The following is a 20,113-nucleotide window of genomic DNA, read 5'->3' as shown; positions in this document are numbered from 1 at the left end:
TAACCAAATTACTCTCTTCATGTTTAATTCTGTTTAGTAATTTAGAAAAAATATATCTATATACATGAGCCAGCATGCATTTCTGCGCACAGTATGTGAGCAGGAGCCAGTGGACACAGAAAGAGGGTGCTGGATCATTCAAACCTGAGCTTACAGGCAGCTGCGAGCCACCGCGTGGGTGCTGGGAACTGATCCCGGGTCGTCTGAAAGAGCTGCAAATGCTCTTAGCTGTTGAGCCATCTCTCCAGACCTGTAGTTAGCATTGCTAGTAATTACATTTGTGGGTGCAGTTGCTAGTGACCGGAATTGCATCTTTCTTATCGGTGTAGTGTAGGAGAAATGTATATCTGTCTGTCTATCCACCTGCCTATCTGTCTGTACATGTCAGTGCACCCACAGATGTCAGAAAACACACTTGGGTGCTGGACCTGTTTGAGACTTCGCTTTCTCTGCTGTGTACCTCAGGCTAGCTGGCCCTTCAGCTTTCATGGATTCTCCTGTCTCCCCCCAGCTTGCTGTAGGAGCACTGGCGTTACAAGCAGGCATTGCTGCTTTGCGTGAGTTCTTGGCAATCAGAACTCACGCCTTGTCCAACTACTTTGCCCGCTGAGCCATCCCCCCAGGCCTGTACCCTTTATCCATAGTACGACATCACTTGTATCTCAGAGTGGGATGGCAAGGGCGCTGTGCTTGTATGCCAACTTGAGACCGATACAGGTTAATAGTTGAGTTTGGATGCGTTTTCCAAGAAATGCCAAGGTTCCTATTACCATTCACCAAGCATTCCGTACTCCGAGCCTTGTCAGTCACCACCGGGTTTATATATTGTTTTATTTTTATTTTGTTGTTTTTATTTACTCTGTGTGTATGTCACACACACACACACACATACACACACACACACACATACACACACACACACACACACACACACACGGATGCACACACAGACATACACACCCCTAGAGTACCTGCAGAGGTCAGAACAGAAGAGGGCATCAGATCCCCAGGAGCTGGAGTTACAGGCTGCTATGAACCCCCCAATTTGCATGCTGGGAACCAGTCTCGAGTCCTGTATAAAGGCAGGTTCGTGCCCGAGAAGCAACAAGTGATGTGAGATTCTTTCATTTCATTTCGTTTTTATTTTGAGCTAGGTTTCACACACACACATCCTTCCCTCCTTGTCCCTCCTATCTCTCTCTCTCTCTTAGTAGCAGAGTATCTTTCTGACACTCCCCTCCCCCCGCATTCCCATCTTCCTTCCTGGTAAGGTCACCAGTGGACTCTGTTAACTTCACACTGGGCTGTGAACAGTTGTAAAATGGCAGTTCCTCCAGGTTCTCCCTTCTGGATGCAACTGAAGCAAAGGACATGACATAGAAACTTGACGATGCGACTGGCAGAGCCTCCGTAGAAGTACATGTTTCAACTTACACACTGATCAGATGCAGACTCGATAAACATAAATACTCATGTACACCCAGAAACGCAATACAGTTGTTCATATGCAAAACACTCACAGTCACATCTCCACACACCCATAAATCCACTCACACTTACACACTCAAAATTTCACAATATGCATACTCATGTGCACACCCATATTCATGCACACTTACACTCCTGTAGACATCGTATGCCTACACTCACACACATGTTCACACTCCCACATGCTTGTACACACCAATACTGAGAGTATTGGTGTATAACATATATTCACAATGGTACACACACTAATACACACCCACGTACACCTGTCCACATAATCACATTGTATATTCACAGACTCAGAGTTCCTTACACTCAAAATCTGAAAATCTCACACTCCCACACAAATGCAACCTCCACATACTCACATGCAAATCCACACACTCTAAACCACATAAGACACTCTCATACATTCTTACACTCATGTAGACTCACAGACTCACACACAGTCCCATTCATACACATTTTCACCTCAAACTGACTTCCATACTAAAACATGTATGAAACCGCACACATTCACATGCTGATCTGCATACCCACGTTAGGATCATCACTCGTGAACTCATACATTCTCACACCTATGCATGCCCTTTCCCTACGCACTCTCAGATACCCAGACACACAAACATGCAACTTCATACAAGGATATAATACTCAATAAATCACACTCATATGCATATATTCACACTCACAGTTTTACACTCATATCAAGAAGCTCACACTGGGGGTTGGGGATTTAGCTCAGTGGTAGAGCGCTTGCCTAGCAAGCACAAGGCCCTGGGTTCGGTCCCCAGCTCCGGAAAAAAAAAAAAAGAAAAAGAAAAAGAAAGAAGCTCACACTGAAACATCTGGACATATTCAACCACACACTCAAACTTATTGTTGTGCACACACACAGAGACACACACACACACACACACACACAGAGAGAGAGAGAGAGAGAGAGAGAGAGAGAGAGAGAGAGAGAGAGAGAGAAGTTAGTCTTTCCTACCGCTCAATCCCAGATCCTCTTATTTTGGTCCTATCTCTAAACTGAGGGACTGATATTTGTCATGACTTTACTTCAAGATAATCACAGAATCCCTGCCGTCCTGAGTTCTGGAAGCAAGTGCAATAGAGGAGACTGCCTGTTGTGCCCGTGTGAACTTGGGCAAGTCACTTGAATCCTCCTGCTTCAGTAGGGTCAGGAAGCATTCCCACTGTCTGAGGAGTGGGGACTGATGGCGGAGGTGAAGGGTCTGGTACAGAGTCAGCAGGAGCAGGAGCAGTCAGCTAATCCCAGAAGCATCCCACTGTGGCTCCTCTGCTTGGTTACCTTTTACTTCCCTCTCCTCTCACTGGGTTCATTCTTGGCCACTAGGTGGAGAAAGCAAGCCTCTTACAGTGATTGAATTAAAAGCAAGACCCAACTGGCCTGACACACATACCACAGACACGAGGAAGACAAGGGAAACATTTCCCTTCCTCCGAACTTTAGAGAAGGTGGGAGCAAGCTTCCCAAAGGGGTGTTTGGGGAATTCTTCAGCAGTTCACAATGAAAGTGTTAGGGTTTAAGTGTGGTCATGCCTGGAGGCCCAAGATCTCACTGAGGGATGGTGCCAGGCAAATTATACACTTCAAAAACTCAGCTTCTGGCACCTTCTCCCCTTCTGAGCACCAATCTCTTCTCACTTGCATTTCAAGCAGACAACTGCCCCATGTTATTTCTTCCAGAGGAACGCACTTCCCTAATTCCTCGGGACATTTGAAAGATGAAGCCTTTGATAAGTTGCCTTCCTTAAACCTGAGAGGTGAAAGCAAAGGGAATTCATTAAGACTCACTTCACAGAGCAGCAGAGAACACGCTGGCTAAAGCGTGCGCAGCCCCTTTGTGAACTCTCAAGCGCTCCTCAAACAAAAAGTCCATATCTGTGGAAGAGCCTAAATCTTAAGGAAACTTGCATTGATAGCAAAGAAAGAGACCTTGGTGGCAGTGATGTCTTGGTCTTGTCACCTCACATACCAGTGTCACCAAAGGCAGTGACTGTGCTACCCTCATGCCACACTTTCCAAAGGCTGTGATTTTAAAAACATGTTACTGGGCTAGAGAGATGGCTCAGTGGTTAGGAGCGATTGCTTCTCCTCCAGAGGAACTAAGTTCAGTTGCAAATACCCACAGGGGTGACTCACAACCTGTAGCCAACTTCAGAAGATCCAATGTCTTCTTCTGGCCTTTGTGGGCTCCCAGACTCATGTACTACAAACACACACACATATACACATCCACACGTCCACAAATGCGTACATGTACATACATGTGCCAGACCACACACACACATACATGTCTACATATGCATGCACATACATATATGTGCCAGCACACACACATGTGTAGACACCTGTGCCGATAAAAGAATTGTAATGGTATTAAGAAATTTCATATTCAAGTTGTCAATATCTGTTTGCGTATGGCTATGTGTATGATGTGCTTCTCTATGATGTGTGTGCATTTTTTCACCAGCGTGGGCACATGTGAGTGTGTGTAAGTACACCAGAAGTCTTCTTCAATCACTCTCCAAAGTATTCATCAAGGCAGGTTCTCTCAGTTGAGCATTCCTAATACTGCTAGTTTAGCTACCCCCAGGGATATTTTGACTCTGCTTCTGCATCTGAAACTACAGGCCACCCCAGTGCTGGGGACCTAAGCTCTTGTTCTTACATTGCACAGCAAGTCCTTCATCCACTGGGCTGTCTCTGTAGCCCCGTATTCCAACCTTTTCCCCACTACACTACAAAATCCCTTTGTATTTATTTTTAATCTTTTCGAAAATGTCATACTTGAGGACTGTGTTTTTATCATCCCCCCCTCTACTCCAGTGCCTGCCAACAACTGTCACCTTTAGAATCTTTTCCTTTAGTTACTGTATGTGTATTTACGCAAACACACAGGCACGTGTATACATGAATCCAATCTGCTGGTTCTGGTTGGTGGCTCTCCTACATGTATTTGTTCAGATATGACTGCTTGGGATTAGGTAATCCATCTGGGGATCGTTCCTGGAGAAGACCGATTCCTCATCTCCCAACAGTGAGTTCTCCATCGAAGGGTGGTCCCTGTGAGATTTCTCCCGTCCACACCAGCACTGTGAAGTAGCACTGTTGTTTAGGCCACAATATTTTTTGAGAGAGACCTGGTGGGTGCAGCTACGTTCCAGGCTTTAAAAATGGGCAAGAATCCCTTTCTGGCATTTTCTATACATTTTCTACCATTAAAGAAACAGGGAATACAAAAAGAGTGTAGAGAGCAGACGTGATCGTGAGAGGCCTGGTCAGGGTCATGGCAGCACAAGGCTGTGGTCCTGGCTGCTTTGGAAGCTGAAACAGGGGATCCTCACAATCAAGGCCAGCCTGAGCAGCTTAGTAAGATCCTGCCTCCAAACTAAAAGAAATTGAAAGGAAAGGAGAGAGGGGAGGGGGTAACAAGGGAAAGGGGAGAGGGGAAGGGGGAGAGAGGGGGAAGAGTGGAGGAGGGAAGGGGAGGGGGAGAAGGGGGAGAGAGGGGGGAAAGAGGAGGGGGAAAGGGGAGGGGAAGAGGGGAGAGAGGAGAGGGGGAAAAGGGGAGGGAGAAAAGGGAGGAGAGAGGGGAGAGGGGGAGGGGGAAGAGTGGGGGAGAGAAGGAAAGAGAAGGGGGAGAAAGGAGATGGGGGAGAGGAGAGAGAGGGGAGAGGGAGGATGAGGAAGGGGGAGAGGAAAGGAGAGGAGAGAGGGGAGAGAGGAGAGAGGAGAGGGGGGAGAGAGAGGGGAGAGGGGGGGAAGGGAGAAGAGGGGAAAAAGGAAAAAGAGGCCCAGAGTGTAGCCCAGCAATAGAGTACTTGCTTAGCAGGTTCCACGGCCCAGCTTTGCCTGCCATGTTCGCTGTAGCTGGTACTTGGGTGTTAGACAGCTGCAGAGCTCAACATGGCAACGGATTCTGCTTCCTGTCACTGCAAATGCCTCTGAGCAGAGCCAGGAACTGAGTCTTTAAGCTGTTTTTCCTTCAGAGAACCAGGGATCAGAGCAGGCAAGGTCGAAAGGCCTTTCATCTCTAGACCCCAACTTTTTAAGGGACACAGAGACACAAAGGCAGCAGCCAATCATTACGGAGCTCAGACTGCCCCTGTGGTCAGGTGCTTAGGCACAGTTTCCAGACTTGTGATGTCTGTGCCTCCGTGTTCCGTCCTTCATACTCTGAGTCTCTGGGTGTCTAGGCTCAGGCACTTCTCTGAAGGCTGAGACTAGTTAGTGCCTGCTGGCCTCAACCCCAGACTCCTCCAAACACCAACTGGGCTGGAAATCAAGCTCAGAATGGACAAGCCATCGACAGAGCATGTGCTTAAGTCACTAAAACACATGTGTGCAAGTTCCTCTCTTCAAAATGGAGTGCAAAACTCTCCATCCATGAGGCTTGAGAGATGGCTCCATGACGTGATTAAAAACACTGGCTGATCTTGGAGGGACCCAGATTTGGTTCCTAACATCTATACAGTGGGTCACAGCCATCTGTAACTCCCGTTCCAGGGTCCCAGAAGCACTCCCTTCTGGCTTCCACAGGCACTGATTGCACAAAGTGCCCATATACATGCAGACAAACACGTGTAGCACAAAATAAAATAAATATTAGACAAATTAGAAGTTCCCCTATCCATCTCCCTATCCACTGTTAGATCCAAGTAGTAAGAGGAAGAGAGCCTGTATTCTTACCACTTTACACGGACATCAAAGACAATGTTCCGGAAGTCACCTGTAGTCACTACTACTCTATCAACACCCAGGGCTTGATGTGTGGACATTGTGAGCAAAGCCAGCTGCGCTCCTACTCTAGGCACCATCTTTCCTTGCTTTTCTCCCTCCTCTTTCCTCTCAACAGTGCGCCAATGATGTCACTCATCTGCGCATGCGCATGCCCATGCTTACCCGCTCAGCATGACTTCTGCAGTTGTGCGGCTATTGGAATGAATGTTAGCCTGCTCCATTAATTAGCCTGTCCCTAACATGATCCATAAACTTAAATGTCACAGCATCCACTCTCCTGATACAAGTACATAATCTCAGACTATTTCAGGACTGTTTCACACAACCCCTCATCAACGAAATGCTCAAACTGAAACAAACCCAGTATTTTTCTAAATGTGTTTTAAAATATTGTCTGTTTAAATTAGTGTTGCACATGCATGTGTGCATGCCTCTGCATGAGTACACGAGTACTCCATGTATGTGTGCGTGCGTGCCCATGGATGGGTGCACGGGTACTGCATGGGAGCATGTGTACTTCAGTCCCAATGAGTTACCTTTCAATTTGACTCACAAAACAATTTTTAATGAAGAAATGTTCAAATTATCACAGGAAATATTTGCTTTGAGCTTGATAGAATTTAACTGCAAAAATTGTAACTACTATTTCCTACTTTTAAATTTGAAGTTCTGCTTTCCTCTCCCTCATAGCTATCCCAGGAACGTTTTCTTTGTTTTGGTTTTCTTACGTTATGCCATGAGAGAAAAGGCTAAGGAGAAGTTTTGGTTCATGTCCAGTGTGTTTCCACTCTAAGACTTGGACAGATTCCCATAGGCAGCCAAAGCAACGTGCTGGGAGACTTGTAAGGTAGTTCTATGTAAACGTGTTTTGGAGCATACCACATTTCTTCCCATTAAACCTGCTTGGAATGTGTCCCACACTGTGATCATGTGTGCGCATGCGTACAAGAAGCGCCTGGGGTCTAATGGAAGAGCGGCGTGTAGAAGCCGTTTTTTTTCTCTGTACAGTGTTTTCTGAATCCTAATGCACAGTGCACAGTTTTAAACATTGTTCCATACACACAAAGCATTCATATATGATATTAAATGTCTGATATGACTTCTCGGGACACACACTCTGAAACAATACTTCGTTGCAAGTAGATGAGTGGGGAATACCAAACGTGTGTGGAAATGAAAAATAGAAAGACAGACGGGAAAGAAACCAGCAACACGGAACTAGAAAGAGGATTCCTATGAAGGGTATCGGGAGTCTATCCACATGCATACGTGTGTTTGTACACACGCATGCATGTATGTACCAGTTCTCTCTCTCTCTCTCTCTCTCTCTCTCTCTCTCTCTCTCTCTCTCTCTCTCTCTCTCTCTCTCTCTCTCTCTCCTTTTAAAACAGGGTCTACCACTGAACTTGTAGCTCATCGATTCAGCCTGATTCCCAGAAGTCCTTGGGTCCTACTGTCAGCTTCCTTAGCACTGTGATTGCAAGGCTCTCATTTCCTGCTCAGCTTTCTTTTCATACATGAGTGCTGGGAGTTCAAATTTGGGTCCTCGTGCTCAAGTTGCCTACTGAGCGTCTTAACCAGTCCAGAAGCTTCTTTCTTTCTTTCCTCAGGACATGACTGGAAATGAACTCCCTGGCGTTGCCAGGGCCAAGGACAGGGGAACTGATGTTGATATGTAATGTTCCTCAGGTATTTTCTGCATTCCTTCCTTTAGTATCTGTAACTTGCAGCCAACCACAGTCTGTAAAGAGTAAGTAGAAAATTCCAGGAATGAGAAATTTATACATTTTAAAGAAATAGTATCATGCTATATAGTCCTTCTATATTTATTGCCAGCTGCTCTTGCTCTCCTACTGTGAGCTATGGTTCAAATATGAAATGCTGCCCATAAGCTCATGCTTTGAGCACTTGGTTCTCAACTTGGGAGGCTATTTCAGTGACTGGAGTCCCATGCAGAGCTGGGGCTTGGCTTGGCTTGGCTGGCGGACTCAGGTTACTAGAGTTGAGCCTGTGAAAGCCATGCCCACCCCTGCAGATTGCAGTCCATCCTCCTGTTCTCTTAACAGAGATGCTCATGTTCTACAGGTGGAAACTTTAGGTCCCAGCATGCCTTCCTGCCACTAAGGACCGGGACCTCCTGAACACAAGAACCGAAACAAACCTTACGTTGTCTCTGTCCCATATTTTGTCCACAGTGACAAGAGCTATAACTAATACACTATGCCTTATTCATAAATGTTGTCACTGCCCATGGGAAACAATATGAATTGGGCTTGCATCTTGTCTGATATAAGGTATCAGCCGTGTGTCCTAGAAGACATCTTTAGGGATAAGGACAAACATCAGCGTCTGAGTCTCTGTAGTTGTCAGTGTGGTAAGGGCTTCCAGGAGAGGGGGAATTAATGTTCAGTCCTTACTATGAGCTCTACATATAAGAGTAGTGGACATGGAGAGCCCACAGGCAGCCTCCCAACCATGGTGCAGGTACTGGGCAGTAGAAGGCACAATGCTACATAAATTTATTTTTCAAAAGAAAAGATCCAAAGGAAAGAAGTGGGCCACCAGCCCATTTGCTCCCCAGTAGAAGTGTTACTGAAAAGGACAGGAGAGAGGGCTCAGGGGTTAAGAATGCTTACTGTCCTTCCAGAGAGCGCGAATTTGGTACCCAATGCTCAAGTCAGGCAGTTCAGCACTGCCTGTAACTCTAGCTCTAAAGGATTCAATGTCCTCTTCTGGCTTGCATTCACGTGTGCATACTCATGTGCATGCACACACACTAGAAACAAATCCTAAAATTGCTACTCACAGATTCATAACTAGACCTAGATTTAAGTCAATGAAGAATGCTACAGAACTTTTAAAATAATAATTAGCAATACATTTATGTACTGCTCTACACATAGAAAAATAGTGTTCACACAATGCAAAACTGGACAAAATGGTGGAAAGGAAAAAAAAACAACCTATGCCTCTCCAGAACCTAATTTAAAATTTAAAAAAAAACAACAGAAGAAAGAAAGTTTCCAGGACCAAGGGCAGGGGAGCTGATATTGGGCTGATATTGATATCTAATATTGAGCTGATATTGATATCTAATATTCCTCATTTACTTTCAGCTTTTTCTCCTTTAGTATCTGTAGTTCACATTCAACCAAAGTCTGCAAAATGTAAATAGAAAATTCCAGGAATAAGAAATGTATAAGTTTAAAAGACATTTTATTAAGAAAGAGAAAAGAAATGCAAACTGTCCTAGGCGACTCAATGCCCTAATGAATGGAACAAGCTACTCCCCATCTCCGGGTGAACCTTATTCCAGATGTGCAGAGCTGTCTCCCCACTTGAAATTAATCAGTGTGATCAATCATGTCAATTAGCTAAGCAGAAAATCATATAACCACATCAACTGATGCAGAAAACGCATTTGGCAAAATGCAAGTTCCCTCCATGATAGCATTCTCGGGAAATGTAGAATCGAAGATAATTACTTCACTTGATACAGAACAGCTATTAACCAGCCCCCCCCCAGCAAGCTGCATAGTTAGTAGTGAAAAGTTACTTTCTCCTGATGCCAGGAGCAAGACATCCTGGTCTTACCACATACTTAAAATAGCCCTGTAGTTATAACCCTGAAGTGAGGAAGGACATTTCAAAGTCACGAGGAATATAAGGAAATAAAGACAAAAATCTGCTCCTACTTTCACAGAACACAGTTGTCCATATAGAAAACTAGAAGATTCCTGGCAAATGAACCCAGTAATTGGCCAAATAGAAGGCCAACAAGAAACAAGACACCTTCCATTACATGAATCAGGAGTGTGTAGAAACTGAAATTGAAGAGCACCAAGCCATTTAGTTGGAGAGAGGATTCAACAATTAAGAGTAGAGTTGCTCTTACAGAGGACCCAGGTTCAATTCCCAGCACCCACATGGCAACTAACTGTGTGTAACGCCAGTCTAATGTGAGCCCACACCCTCTACTGCCCTCCATGAGGTCTACAAACACAAGATGCACAGCTATGTGTGCAGGCAAAACAAGCATAACATAAAATAAACAACCTTTATAAATGTTAAAAAAGATGTCCCACACTGCCCCCCACAAAAAGTCATAAAACACTGAAGTAAAGACTCTTACTAATGCCAGGGTTCTTTCCAAAGAGCATAGGAACAGCTGGAAACCAGAAAAACAGTAATCACAAAAGCCATGAATTTCAACACAAAACTAAGCCTACCCGGAGTTGAAAAATAAAAATGTTACTGTGTTCAGGGTGATCACTTTCCATGTCTCCTCCTATCATTTTCCTTTTAGTTCATTCTCTTAAGAGCTAACATAGAGCCCAGTGAGATGGCTCAGTAGGTTGAGGAGCTTGCCGCCAAGCTTGATGATCTGAGTTCAATCCCTGGAACCCACACAGTAGGAGAAGAGAGCCGAATCCTGACAGTTGTGCTCTAGACTCCTCCACAAGCATGCTTGCCCACCCATAACATTAAAAAGTAATCTTAGAAATAATTTTAGGAAAAGGCAATGTAACAGCCATGAGGGATGTGAGGGCTGGCAGTGGTACTGAATGCTTCAACGTGCATCTGATGGTTGGGCCTGACTCCAGAACCCAGGAACCATGGCTTTCCCACAACAAGCCCTGACGTTGAGCAGGAGTCCTGCATCTCAAACGTCCTAATCTGTGAAGGAGAAACATCAACAGATTGTGTCTCAGAGGTAGCTTAGCTGGGTTAACTAGTCAACTCGGAAGTTGGTGAAACAGTCAAAATGTAGCAAAAACTTCAACTGGCAAGTTGTTTTCCAACATTTAAGGGTGACCGTTTTCTCAGTTTTCCTGAGAGGGACCTTCCCATCACCTGTCTGTTGAAGACGAGCTTGCACAAAGTAGCAAGAACTGGAAGATCTGAGCTCTTGCACTTCCAAGCAGATACTTTCAAGTTGGATGTGGGGGGTTTGTCCTTGTTTTGTTTCCCCAAGTAAAACTATTTTTTCTGTGAAAGAACATATCAGGCTGTTAGAAGATCATGTCTACACATCTGAGATCTCAGCCTGGCCTAGAGTGCACTTTTGTAATAGAAGTGAAGTGGACAAAAGAGTGAGTAAAAATCCTATAAGTGGACATAACTACAAATGGGATATTTTAAATACTGTGTTAGGGCTGTGTCAGCAGTTAAGAGTGTGAGCTCCTCTTCCAGAACACTTTTGTACAGTTCCTAAAATCCACATTCATGGTAGCCTCTGACTACAGCTGCAGGGAGATGCCCTTAGAGTGTCTGCATGCGTGTGTGCGTGCGCGCGCGCGCGCACACACACACACACACACACACACACACACACACACACACCCCTACAGATATAATCAGGAAAAAGCTAAGAGAACATATAATTTATTCTGAACCCATGCATCTATTGCAAATGACTCTTCACCCAATGCATTCGAAGGTTTTATTTTACAATTTCTTGACACCTGTCTTGCCCCAAATATTCCTCACCTTTATGTGCTTCTGTAAGTGAAAGTGAATCTGTTCCTTGCATTTTGCCTATGCAACAAACTCCTCTCTGGTCCTCAGTTATCTTCGGGGCACTTGACTATATTCTTCCCAACTAGAGTCTTGGTTTCTAAATGAGCTGTGTTTTAGGCGGTTCTCATTCTTCACTGTCCAGCCTCAGATGTCATGATTGTTAGTTAAGAACAAGACAGTTTTGTTCTTTCTTTGTTCCAGGTTGCTCTGTGTGTGTGTGGACCACCTTTGTTCCCTCCGACATTGTGAGGCTGGCATCGATTCTTGGTAACTTAGTACCATGTTGAGTCTCCCACCTTCTGTGAGCTGCAATCTGGTGACCTAATGCTTGCCACCTTTCTGTGCAAGGTAGTGAACTGCATTCCCATAATCTCTACTTCTATGCGGGTTTCCAAGGGGATGTTTGCCATCCACGGAGCTCTGGTCTCATTTGAAAACGATAAACTGAGCAGGAGCAGAAGCCACTCTCTGTAGGCTGCCCTGAGCCAGGTGTGTGTGTGTGTGTGTGTGTGTGTGTGTGTGTGTGTGTGTGTGTGTGTGTACGGGGGCAGGGAGTGGGGCTAGGAGCTGGGGGAGGTTGGGGGGAGACAAGAGTGGCCCAGCAGCTTCCTGGAACCAGAACTCCACCCTACTTTGCAGCTGCTTTGGATGCCAAAAGATTCTTGCAATCATGGAGTTATAGCAGAGTCTAGGCAAGTGCAGTCTCAGATTTGGGACATCAAATCTAGCTTTAGTGGTGGCTCCTTTGTCTTCTATATTGGTGCCGTTGACTGTCACTCAAATCCTTTGATCCATGTAAAATATGCTATACCCGGAATACATCGGGGTTGGGGTTGATTCTGCATCCCTAGCCAAACCCCAGTGGACAAAAAGATCTTTAACTACATGAAAGATATCATTCACGTGCTCATAAAGGACTCTGTTGTAGGTCATTCCCTTGCTATGATAAATATCATGGCCAAAATAATTTGGGGGAGGAAAGGTGTTTTGTTTGTTTGCTTGCTTGCTTTTGGTTTGGGGGGTTCTTTTGTTTGTTTGTTTGTTTGTTTGTTTCGCTTTTAGCTTACAGAACACAGTGAAGTCAGGACAGGCACTCAAAGCAAGAACCATGGAGAAACGTTACTTGGTCCCTTGCTTCAGAGTCCTTATTCTGCTATTTCCCTTCACATCCCAGGCTCACCTGTCTAGGGATGGTCACTCGCACAGTGGGCTGAGCCTTCACGCAAATTAACCATCAAGAAAATGCCCCAAATTAACATACCTAATTTGACAGAAGCAGTTCTTGGCAACCAAGATCAGCCGTTACACATGCCAACTGTGCGCCTTATCTTCGCCGTGGCCCCTGCTGTACCACCTCACTGGCTAGGACACTGACGATCTCTCAGTATTGAAAATACCTCCTGAGATGTGTGTGGACGCCAATGATAGCCATGTAAAATCCTCCCTCTCCAGAGAGTCCCGGGCTGTGGAGGATGGCATATTGGGAGCCTGTAAGGTACTGAGGCTAAAGAATCCTACTGTCTCCTGTATGTGTCTAGTTTTAACAGTTCAGCATCAAACAGTCCTCTCCACTAACCAGTGTTTCTCACAGCGACTCAGGAACTCATAACCTCCCAGATGGACTCACCACTGTCTTTATCTGTATCATATCGTACTTCCTTTCTCCCCAACAAGTCCAACTCTCTTACCCAGGAAATAAATCACATACAAAATTTTTTTAAAAGATTTATTATTTCTAAGTATGTATATGCATTTGTGTTTGTCAGTGGTGGTGGGGGTTGAGTGTGTGTGTGTGTGTGTGTGTGTGTGTGTGTGTGTGTGTTGCATGCCGAGGCCAGAAGTAGACATCAGATTGCCTGAAGTCAGACTTACAGGAAGTTGTGAGCTGAAGTCTGGTGCTCCCTAAGGGTATACGGTGCTTTTAACCACAGAGTTTTCTCCAGCCATGAAGAGGCTTTAGATTTTCAGTTGAAAACTTCCCATTGTAGCTGGATGTGTGTATATGTAGCATCGGACATACCTTAAGCTAAAATGTTGGCTTCTCATGGAAGGAAGAGATTATGAAATATTTTGACCTCCATGTTTAGGCAATTGAGTGGTGAGAGTAGGAAAACCTGAAGCTTGTCTTTTGATTGCCACATCCCAGCTAAAGGCATCGCCAGGCTGCAAATTCTAAATGTTGCCACAGCTACATACTCTCTGTATGACTCAAATAAATTATTTTGTCTTTGTTTATCTCTTGTTAGGGTTGGTCTGGGGCTGCTATGTATGCAAATGCTAAATCTGGACCCCAAGATATGATTTCCCCAACACCAGTGAAGTCTTAAATACACCAACTTTGGTTGTACAAACTTTGAATTGGTCAATAAAACGCTAAGGCCTATGATTGGGCAGTACAGAGAGGGAGGCGGGACTTCCTGGAGGGAGAAAGGACCTCTGGGAGGAAGAACATGGAAGGCCTTTTTGCCAGGAGACATAAGAGAAGACAGATGTAGCAATGGGCCTGAAAGGTATAGCCATGTGGCTGGGTGGGGCGAGGTGGTCAGCTTGACTTAACTGAACTAATTGAGAGTCTGGCTATCTAAGGCCTACGCTTTGGAATATTAAAGGGTCTCTGTATGGTTATTTGGGGAACTAGCTGGTTAAGGATCAACTGCTGCCATATTATTTTCAAGCATTAAATATACACTATATTACTTTCTTTCATTTTACAATCTCTGATATGGATTAAGTAATAAATAATATTCATGGAGAATAGCTGTTCTGAAGATGGCATTCACACTAAGTGATTTTAGTAACATCCCTGGTGTGCCTATGTTTCAGAATCTCCACACGGACAGCTCTTTTACTATGTGTGCGTGCATGCGTGTGTGTATACAAGCGTGCGTGTGTGTACATACTCATGTGTACATGTGTGTTGGTGTACGTGAAGGCCAGAAGAGAGCTGGAGTTACAAGTGGTTGTAACACCTTACATGGGTGCTGGGAACCAAGATTTCTAATATTTCCTGCTGTACACATCTTTGGATCTTTGGTCCTGGTATTTTCATCATTAATTATGTCCCCAAACAAACTGGCAAGCATAACAATGACAAAGCTGAGTAATTTATCTGGGTCCTAGGAACTATGCATTGAACGTACTCAGCTCTTTCCTGAAATGTATGCTGGGCAGTAAAATCTGAGAGTAAATCTTAAACACTGGAAACATAAAAAAGGCAATCTCTTAGTTGTTAATGTTCTCTGCAGTTAAGTTATGTGTAAAACCAAGTGTGATAAATCTCTCTCAGTTCTCACTACAACACTGGAATACAGGCCTCGTCAGCTCCTGAGAGATGGAGACACTCCTGGATTGTGAACTACCACTTGAATTGCAGTGTCCTGGGCGGTGTGCTTGGACTCCCAGTGGTTAAAGAGCGAGCCATTAAACACAGCCCTAAGTGTAAAGACATGGGGCATTGCTCTCTCGTGGTTGGATGGTCACAGACAAGAGTCACATTATTATCGGTGTGGACAGAAGTGGAAGAAATGATTGGCAGACTGACGCATACCTATAATCCAAGACCTGGCGAGAATGACGCAGGAGGATGGCTGTGAGTTCAAGGCCAGCAGGAGTTACACAGTGAGTCCCAACCCAGTCTAGGATACATAGTAGGACTCTGTCAAGAGACAGAGGTGGTGACGCATAAATAATCTTTATAGAATTTATAGAAAATTTATAGATGATAGAAATCATCCAAATAGAGTTTAAAAGAATGGGGGGAATTTGGTGGTGTGAAAAAAGAGTAACTTGCGGGGGAGGAAGTCCGGCATCAGGCTCTGAATGAAGCCCAGCGTTGTCTTCCTCGTATCCTTGGCCCTGGATTGGCAGAGTGGAATATGCCCGTATTTAAGAAAGCACGGATAACTCATTAGTGTTGAGTTTTGTTTTTTTTTAAAGAAAAAGATGCCAGAGATAAGATTGGTAGAGGCTCAATATTTGGTGGGAGAAGGGGGTGCCTTGGAGGGCCCATGCTGAGACATCCCCCCCGAGGGACCAGTCACATATAGAATATATACTATATTCTAGTATAGAGTAGAGTTTATTTAGGGCATAGGGAAGGGAGTTGATGGGTTAGAGACAGAGAAAGGCAGAGAGAGATGGAGGGAGGGATCGGGAGAGAAAGGACAGAGGGGGAAGAAAGGAAGAGAGCAAGAGGAGAGAGTGAGGAGGGGGCAAGCTGCCCCTTTTATAGTGAGTCAGGCACGGCTGGTAACTGGAGGAAGAGTCTAGAAGGAATGCCAGCCAGCTAGCACACTGGCCATCACTAATACGTTTTTATGGCTATGTTTCACATTTATGAAGTGACGAACCTCTTTCTTTTTCTATGTAAGGGTTTAACTTTTATCACTCGAATTTAGCTGTAATTTTAAACATATGTTACTGACAATTTCGAATGTCAAGTAGAATCCTTGTCCTGTCTTGTGACTTTCATGTAAAACCACTAATAAGACATAAGGAACCAGGACCAAGGCAAGCATTTTCCGGACACCCCACCCCCCTTCCCTGCTCTCCCATCCCTTGCTGGGGGCTGTTACTTTGTTTCTCTATAAAACCGACTTGGTTACCTTTAAGAAAAAAAGAGCCAGAGCCATTAAAACAATGTGCACGGTTATACTGCCCATGGAGCTACACGTGCACCGTGTGTGTGTCTGGCCCCTACAGAGGGCAGAAGAGAGCACTGGATCTCCTGAAGCTGGAGTTACAGATGGTTGGGAGCTGCCTTCTGGGTGCTGGAACCGAATCCAACCGAATCCTCAGCGAAAGCAGCATGTGCTGTTAATTACAGAGCCATCTCGCTAGCTCTCTCACTCTCAAAACTCATTGAAAGGCTATTGACCGTGTTTTAGACAAGCAGCCATCTTGAATGTCTCCCTGTCTCCTCTGTGTTCCAATGACATGTAGGTCTTCTAAGACTGTACTATGGCAATGGCAGCGTGTTGAAAGGCTAGCTTGTATTTCTTTTCTAGGAACGCTACCCACTAAATACGTAATCAACCTGGTAGGAAATTTCAACACTACAGAGTCTGGGACCTCAGCCCGCGGGGTGGTGCCACCGACATTTCGGACGTTTAGGATGTGTCTTCCTATCTCAATTCACTGACCCTAGAGACTCCCTCACAAACATACCTCAGAGATTTGTCCCCCTTGGTGAGACCACATCCTGCCAAGTTAACAATCAATAATTAGTTAATCAGTCTAATTATTTATAAATTAATTCTTCACGAAGAGTACACAGTACATTTCTAATTGTGCCTTAGATCTGTCCCTCATGTTTCACTATCCTGCCCTAGCCCCACAGATGCTCAGGTGAACGTATTCAGGCCGCCTTGACTTCTGCCTCCTAGTGGGGTGTTGAAGGCCAGCTGCAGATGGTAGAACTTTAGAGGATGCACACTGCTGGCTCCCTCCCTGCAGTGTGGCACTGGAGTGCATGGAACTCTGTGCTAAAGATCAAAGAAAGCACCCCTGATCCATGATCTGCCCTCCGGAGTGTATTAAAGGCTGCACAAGCTGTTTCAGCCTCTGCCTTCCTTTTGCTCCTGGGGATTTGAGCATCTTGGAATGGTAACAGTGTAGGGGGAAATCCCATCCTCGGTGGATGTGGTGCCTCTGTAGACTGGCATTCTCACAAGTGGGGAACAAGCGTGGCCCTTTTATAGAGGTGCAGGTTCAATAGCTGCATATCTGTCTGTCAGTCGATGCATAGACAGACTGGTCTCAGTATGTACGTCTGTGAGCATAGAAAGAGAATTGAGAACTGGTGGGAATATTTAGATCCTTCCAAGGCTCATGAGATTTGGAGCCATTTAAGTGTCCGTGATGGCAAACTGAACCTGTGGAATCGCATGTGGGATGATGATGCAGAATGGGACCGGTAGAGACTGCCTAAGCAGGCTCACTAAGCTACCAATAGGACAGGAGCGGTCCATCAGTTAAACATCATGCTCCTGTTGTCAGTGCTGCTCAGTGAGGCCCACCACATGCAGGGACCCCTGAGGCAGACAGACTGAGGCATGGGGAGGGGGATTCCATCCCAGCGCTGTGAGCTGATAGAAGCCCTTCTACAGACCTTGGTCCAGTGTGGACAACAGGGTTCTTGCATTATTTAGAGATGTGAGAGGGAGACAGAAAGAGAGAGCTCAAAATAATTGTTCTATTAACTAGAACATCAGTTGGACTTGCAACTCTTGCAGAACTCCTCTTCTAAAGCTAAGAGCTAATCACGGGCCTTGTGTTAAATGCCCCAGGTGGGAGGGAGATCCACTGCCCTCTCTAGCTCCCCTCCAGCCACTCATGTCTCTCTTCGTTAAGTTGGACTTTCTCCTTACATTCACCCCTTTTAGCTAAAGACTGTTGCTTTCTTCTGTTTGGGGTGATTTGACTGATAAGATTTTTCTAGCATGCAAATATACTTTCTTCCCTTTGCCTTCAGTAATGTGGTTTTTGTTTGTTTTTGTTTTGATTTGATTTGATTTTTACCTCTAACACATTTCACATATCATGGAGGGAAGTCATCCGTGATGTTTCTCAGTGCTGTACCATCATCCCTCCCTTTTCTTCTGACACATCTCTCTCTGTCTCTCTGTCTCTCTCTGTCTCTCTCTGTCTCTCTCTGTCTCTTTCTCTGTCTCTTTCTCTGTCTCTGTCTCTCTCTGTCTCTCTGTCTCTGTCTCTCTGTGTCTCTGTCTCTGTCTCTGTCTCTCTGTGTCTCTCTCTCCCTCTGTCTCCTCTATTTGTCTGTCTTTGAGGCAGGGTCTCACTATGTAGCTCTGGCTGTCCTGGAACTCACTCTGTCGACCAGGCTAACCTCAGACTCACAGAGGTCTGCCTTCCTCTGGGATTAAAGGTGTATGACACAATGCCTGCCTCCTTCCCACCTTATCAGGGAAAGAATGCTTTTTCAATACTCCTCAATGGCATACCATCATCCCAGGCGAGCGATGATTCATGGGACCACTCGTTCATTCATTTCTTCAAAGGTTACTCTGTTCTGGTCTTCCTACTGTTGAAAAATTGGAAATGCAGAGAGAAGCAGACTCCATAAAAGCCAGTGAGTAGTAACTCCTTTAGAGATAATTAGGTCATGAGAACGAAGCTCTAGGTAGTGATGTTGACTTAGGGGTGATTTGGAAAACGCTGCCAAAGTAGAGGTTGAGCTGATACTCCAGTGAGGACATGGAGCCTCCACTGCAGAGATTAAGAGGACAAAGTTTGCAAACTGACCAGAAACATATACACAAAGACATGTACGCCCATGTCAGCACATGCGGGCACATACACAAATATGTGTGCATGCACACATACAAACACACGCAGCCACATACATGTGCACACACGCCCTTGCACACCCATGCAGACATGCACACACAGGTACGTATACACTCTCCCATGTGATACACACTAATATATATAGCCTTTCACTTTAACCTTATTCTTCCATATATCCTGTTGAAAGACTTCCTTTTTTGCCCTTCTTGTCCTTTTACTATGTTTCCATGGTAACTTAAGACAAGGATTAATCTGGTTTACAACATCTTGAAACTTGTCTTATTTTATATTGCCCGGGGGATGCATATGGGAGCAGGGTGATGTATGTTTCTGGCTGGACTTCAAGTGGACATTCTAGACAATGCATTATACGAACTGCAAAACCCTTCTTAATTCCAAAATTGATAATCTCCTGCCAACTCTATTCTCCCCCACTCTGCACAAAATGAAAATTTATGTTACCAGAAAGAAAAAAGTAGAGCCTTTAAGGGGAAAACAATCAGTCTAAACTCGATCTTCACACTATTAACCCTGTACGACACCCACCCATTATCCCCTTTAACGCTCTGATATCTTATATTAGTCTACGAAAACTGCAAGGACCAAGTTATGTCCAGGTTACTTAACTATCTTGGGAACCATGACACTCCCTGCCTTCTACCCTTCCAGATTTAGTAGATTAAATATATACTTAAAGCACATTGATTTTATTTTTCTACCCAGAGGCAGGGAAGTCAATGAATTCAAGACAAAGAACTAGTACTGGAAAATGCAAGTATCCAGTGTTTCTACTCAAAAAAAAAAAAAAAAAGATCTGGGCTATCCTTGACCCTTGAGTTCAGCCTGCTGGTTAAGGTGGTGCCTCAGATAGACCCTCACGATACTCTGTAACCTTGCAAATAATCTCTTAGCTTGTTACTTGAACCATAAAACTTAGATTTGCTCTATGAGGGTTTCCAATGACCAGCTACCTTTGAATCAGGATGTCTGATGGTCATCCAACAATCCTAACACTGGTCAGAGGGAG

This window comes from Rattus norvegicus, chromosome 8 (assembly GCF_021556685.1).
Source record: "Rattus norvegicus strain SHRSP/BbbUtx chromosome 8, alternate assembly SHRSP_T2T, whole genome shotgun sequence".
NCBI lineage: Eukaryota > Metazoa > Chordata > Mammalia > Rodentia > Muridae > Rattus > Rattus norvegicus.
This window is presented reverse-complemented; position numbering follows the sequence as displayed.